This window comes from Setaria viridis, chromosome 4 (assembly GCF_005286985.2).
Source record: "Setaria viridis chromosome 4, Setaria_viridis_v4.0, whole genome shotgun sequence".
Taxonomy (NCBI): Eukaryota; Viridiplantae; Streptophyta; class Magnoliopsida; order Poales; family Poaceae; genus Setaria; species Setaria viridis.
In genome coordinates this window covers 13,951,321-13,957,578 of record NC_048266.2, presented here as the reverse complement: position 1 = coordinate 13,957,578, position 6,258 = coordinate 13,951,321, and the positions used below count along the sequence as shown (strand labels likewise).

The window sequence follows — 6,258 nt, the reverse complement described above, 5'->3', positions numbered from 1 at the left end:
CTTCGGTTGCTTATGGACTTTCTTTCACGCTGCTCGAGCGACAGTTTTACATGGAGAAGAATGCTATGAGACCTGGCGAGGCACATTTTCGTGTCAACATGATGACATACATTCTTGTTGGTGAATATAAGCATAATAAGTATTTTACGCACGGGCAGCCCGTGCTAGTATATACTCGAGAGGCATCACGACACCATGGAAATCATCCAGAATTGAAGCACAAGTGTAGAAGTTGTTCGGTGGAGCAACAACACTTAATCAGATACAAGAGCAGGTAACGCCAGTCATGCTCTCAACAATATAGTTCTGGTCAAAATGCGACATCGTTGCAGTCTGCGCTGAAGCTTGAACCATATACTGCTAATATTTCCATAGATGCTATACATAACAAAAGGCAAACAAATTTACAGGGCACAAACAGACGCTGGCAGGTGAGATGTAAGAGGGCTATGCTATTCGTTACGAGTCAGATTCTCCAGCAAGTTCGTCTGGCGATAAGTCGGACGCTTCAGGTTTCCTGTAATCAAGCATTTCTGGGCAGTAACGCCTGGCAAGCACTTCCACTTGCTCAATGAAAGGCTTCTCTCTATGGCTGCCGATCATGCGGACCATCTGGTTCCACCGTTGACGGCAAAGCTCCCCAGATCTGAGTGTGAAATAACCCATTATTGTAACTGACGTGGACAAATACCTGTTGTTTTAATATTATAGGGACCATTTATGAAAATTACTAGACACTACCAACGGACTGTTGAAGCAAAGTCAGTGATCAATTCACCTGTGATCAAGAAGTCTCTCCCAGTCAACGTCTTCAAAACAAACAGCGTCACCCTTTTGAAGCCTGGTTTGTTGTTAAGAAAATTCAGCCCATGCTATATATCGTGATAACAAATATCGAAAAGAAAAAATTCTACCAGGACAAAACAAGATAATGCGACTAGGTGACACCAACAAGAGGACTGGGCATATAATCTGAACATACCAAATACCATCCACACATTGTCTGAACAATATAGCATACTGTTCAGGTACACGTTGACAAAACGCCCTTCCTTCGAAAAAGACTTGTGTTTCACTCTATTCATTAAGAGTTTGTGCACAAATAAAGGAGCTACAAGTAAGGGTCATGAAATCACCTTTACAGAGTATTAGACTTACCTGGAATTGGTATGGAATTAGAGAGGATTATTTGCCCGGTTCTAGAGTACACAGGCAAGTTGGACTAAATCAAAAGGAGAGAGTCCAAATACAGACCATTTCCTTACTAAAACAATATATTTATATTTCATAGGCACTTTCAGGTCAGATCATAATCATAGCCCAAACATCTAGCAGATGATATGTAACATTTAATTACGACATAGTATTCAATATGTAAACTATAGAAACTTATGCTTCCATCAACAGATAATCATCAATATCTGCCCAGATTCCTTCTTTAACCAGTGGCGATGCTAATTGCTGGTACCTGTTATGCATAAGTTTCATTTAAAAACTGTCCGATGATAGCATATTCATATATAAGTTGAAAAATTAGGACAGACAAAACAATTGCATTTTACAAAAGTGTCAATACAAGCATGTTAGCTAGGAAAGTTTGAAAATTCGTAATTCTAAATCTGTACACTGAACAGATACTCAACCTTGCACTAAATAGTGTGTTCTAACTTCTACAAACAGAACTGATGCAATGCATGGGCATTCAGCTTTGAAGATTTCCCAGTCAGTTTGAGGAAGACAAAGGCAGGCCAATATAAATAAAAATGCAGAAAACCTGAATCTACTCCCTCCTGTTTCAAATTTATGATGTTAGGACAGCTTAATCAGTTCAGTCAAGGGAATACAAAATTAGGCACAGATTCAAAGAGGAAATTATGTTATGCATTAGATAGCTAGCAACAGACTAACCACTTCAAGCAGCAGTCCTTGTTGTTACGGGTGGTTAATTTTTCACTGATGGCCTCCCAGGAAATGTTATCTCTTAGCTGTCACAAAAGTAAACAAAATCACTTGATTGTATAGAATTAAGGAATGAAACAGTATGAAAGAGCACTGATGGAAGATTGTAAACATGAAATCTGGTTTCAAAGCATATCATGGACAACAATAAAGAATCACACACCTGGCGATGAGTAGTAGCAATCTTTTGGTGTGCTTTCACACGCAAGTCCAAATTTACCAAATCAAACAAGTTTTGGTATTCATCCTGAGTCCAAGTCCCTGAATATTTAATTTACCAATTAAAGAGGTCATTGGTAAACTCAATTCTAACTCTTATATTATATAATGAAACTTCCTTCACGGTAGAAAAAACATAGAACACATATTTTGACTGTGAAGCTCTGTTTACTCAAAATTTAATTGGTACATCCCCTGAAATTTTCTCTTTCCATTTAATAGGTGCATGCGATTTCAAAGTTACATGAATCAATATCCCAAATAAATGATGTATGTAATTATCGCATTGGCCATGCCTCTACTTTGTAACAGCATATACTCTAACCAACCATCTCCACAGAAAATAAGGGATATCTACTCCAAAGATGCAGCTGCAACTATTGAGAACTCTGGTTCATACCAAGTTTCAAATCAAAGGATAAACTACGAACCATAATGACATTTTGTGAAATTATCTCTTCTAATGAAATCTGAAATATAACACATGTTATGAAAAAAACCAAAATAAACTACAGGAAAAAGTTGCTCTACAGCTAAATCCCAGAATCTTTTTTTACTACACCAATTTTCCTTAGTGCCATAGAAATAATGCTCTACGGCGCCACTGCAGCTAAAGGTGGGGACGAGTGCGTGGTTGCTTGTGGTGGTGTAGAACGAGAGCCCAAGGATGGCGATGGAGGCTTCTCGGCAATCTCATTCCTCCATTTTGATGACATCACAAGCCGTCTAGAACAAAGGAATAGGTAAGGGCTCGTTTGGTAGAGCTGTGACTGTGGCTGTTTCGACTGTGGTTGTGGCTCCTCTAGCGTAGCAGTTTTTTTTCTCTAGCTTGTCTGGTTGAAAAATATTTGGTAAAATGGCTTCTCCAAATGGATGGAAAGGTGAAATATCCATAATACCCCTGTTTTTTAATTTTTTTCTCTTCTCTTCTTTTATTTTCCTTTTCCCCTTTTTACTTCTTATTCTTTTTTCTCTCTCCTTTATTTCCCTATCTTCCTTATCCATTCATCGGCCTCCTTATCCATTCACCAGCCCTCTCTGTTGTATTCTCCATGATCCGCGTGTCGACCGCTGCCGTGCTGCCGTCGGCCCCCACCTCATCGGCCGCTGGCCAGCCCTAGCCTCCCGGTGCCACGCCACCATCACCCCCCACCTTGCTCGCCGCTGGCCAGCCCCGACCTCCGTCACCCCTGCCGGCCCGCCCCATCCTCCCGCTGGCCCCATCGGCCGCCCGACTTCTGCGGTTACTGCTGCGCCGCCCGCACCCATCGGCCGTCGCCGACCGCCTCCACCCCTCGCACCCGTCGCCGGCCATCTTCACCCTCGGCCCCCACCGTAGGCCGTCTCCGCCCGTCTCTAGCCGCGGTCGGTCGCTTGGTGCTGCCTGCTGCAGCCTCCACCTGCCCGCGGGTTCTCCACCGAGGGAAACGATGGGAAACGAGGAGGAGGAGCCGCGGGGAGCCGGTTTTTGGGCTCCTCCTCCCTCTTCTGGCTCCTCTCGGCACAAAACGCAGAGCTCCAACGACGAAGCTGTTTCGCGTCCTCCCGTTCGCCAGGCTTCAGGAGAAGCCGCTCAAGAAGCCTTGCCAAAGGGGCATAAGAAACTTGCTGAAGCTGTACTTCTGGAGGAATGAAAAAATCCACTCCAGACTCATGGAAATCTTTCGTGCGAGGCTCGCGGTCGGACTCTCGCACTAATTCTGGCGTTCTTCTCTTCTTCCTCATCAGATAGCTACAGTTCTACGAAGGAACAAGCATCCGAAATCCAAATCAAGAATTCACCACAGGAAAAAGGACAGTAAGGGTGTGTTTGGATCCCCGGGCTAAATTTTAACCCCTGTCACATCGAATGTTTGGATACTAATTAGGCCTATTAAATATAGGCTAATTACAAAACCAATTTCACAACCCCTAGGCTAAATCGCGAGACGAATCTATTAAGCCTAATTAGTCCATGATTTGACAATATGATGCTACAGTAAACATTCGCTAATGATGAATTAATTAGACTTAATAGATTCGTCTCGTGATTTAGCCTAGGGGTTATGCAGTTAGTTTTGTAATTAGTTCATGCTTAGTCCTTCTAATTAGCATCCGAATATTCGATGTGACACGGACTAAACTTTAGCTTCAGGATTCAAACACTCCCTAAATTGAAACCGGAACCGTCTCACCCTCAGAACAAATTAATAAAACAAACGATTGCGGCACATATCTTTTTGAAGAACTCCAGCGCATCTAAACTCCGAATAGAAAAAAGGGGGCAAAATCCGGTGCTAGAAACAGAAATCAAGTGCTGATAAAGATCAAGTCAAGCTGCACCTCCCACTGCAAATATCCGAGTTTGGAGAACTGACATTACAATTCGTCTATTTGGAAATATGTCATTACAATTCGTGCTTCCTATGGTCTAAAATTCAACCCCCAACTACAAACCCGTCTAACTGAAACACCCCCCCTGCAAAAACTAGGCACACGACCTCTCCGAGCCCGGTTTCGATGCATGCTGGTATCCATGTCGACCCGCCGTCCTTCCACAACAGCCAACTATGCCCTCCTCTCTCTGTGTCTCTACATCTCCCTATCTCTGTTTCTCTCTCTCTAAACATCCAAAGAGACAGAGGAAAAGAGCTACCGACAAAGAGAAAGAGAGGAGGGGCGCAGTTGGCTGATGTGGAAGGACGACGGGTCGACGCGGACGCTAGCATGCATCAAAACCTCACTTGGGGGTCACGTGCTTGATTTGCGCAATTCGAAAGTTAGTTAGACCCTGTTTGTTTCCACCCTCCTAAAATTTTAGCTCCTAAAAAGTGACTAAAAGGTGACTAAAGAGCCAAACACTATGACTAAAATTGACTAAAAACTTTTAGGAGGCTTCAATTTTTTTAGGAGCTCCACCTCCCCTAAAACCTCCTAAAACCCATCCTGGACCCCCATTGCCCTCATTTATTACCCTCCTCTCTCCCTCTCACCCTCCCTCCCGCCTAGGCCCCCGCCATTCTGCCCGCCGCCGGCGTCCTTCCCACCGCCCGCCGCCATCGCACGGCAACCCCACCCCCGCTCCCTTGCGTCACCACATGGGCCGGCCGGGCGCTCCCCCGTCGGATCCCCGCCACCGCCGGATCCGGGTGAGGGAGGACCAAGAGGGGGGCGGCGGTGCTAGGGAAGAAGATGAGGGGAGGGGCGTGACGGCTGGGATTCGAGGGGAGGGGGTGGCGCCAACAGGAGGAGGGGAGGGGGCGGCGCCGGCGGGTGGACCAAGCCCCGGCGGAGGGGCGGTGCGGGGCCAGCGATGGGCGAACCAAGCACCGGCGGAGGGGCGGTACAGGGCCAGCAGAGGGGCGGTGCGGGGCCAGCGATGGATGAGCCAAGTGCTGGCGGAGGGGCGGTGCGGGGCCGGTGGCGGGCAGGCCAAGTGCTGGTGGAGGAGCGGTGCGGGGCCGGAGTACACCGAAGATTGGCGCCAACAGTAGGGGCATGGGGGAAGGGCATCTTGGGTATTTTACCACTTCATTAATTGCCTTTAGTCACTTTTAGGAGGTGGAACCAAACATACTTTTAGGAGGTGTCTAAAAACTGCCTAAAAACTTTTAGGAGCTAAAACTTTAGGAGGGTGGAAACAAACAGGCCCTTAGATAGGTTTGTAGTTGGAAGAGATGGGATGTAATTTGAACTTCTTTCTTACTTGAAATGTGCCATTTTATACTGCTTTGATGCTCTTGGGCCCATATACAAACCCTGACATTTCTTCATCAAGTAGTTTCTTCTGGCCGTGCTCCTCTGCCAACGCCGTCGAGGATGGGCTTGAGTGCGGCGGTGGCGGGGGACGCGCAGGGACGGTTGGAGCACCGCAGCGGCATATGGATGGGGACATGGCGGAGCCCGGCCACACCGGTAGACGAACGGAACAAGGGCGAGCACATCCGCGGTGGCGGGCATGGGGTCGCGGGGGCGTGGCCGCGGCGACGAATGAGCGGGGCCAGGGCGGAGCCTGCCCACAGTGGCGCACGCGTGGGCTGAGCAAGAGGATTCGCGGGCGGAGCACGGCTTGGATTGGAGCTGTTGCAGCTCTACCTACGG

General features: G+C 46.9%; 1 pseudogene; it reads right to left on the bottom strand.

Moving 5' to 3' along the window:
• Positions 1-269: 269 nt before the first annotated feature.
• On the bottom strand, positions 270-5,217 carry LOC140222579 (transcription factor MYB64-like; annotated as a pseudogene).
• Between the last annotated feature and the right edge of the window lie 1,041 nt (positions 5,218-6,258).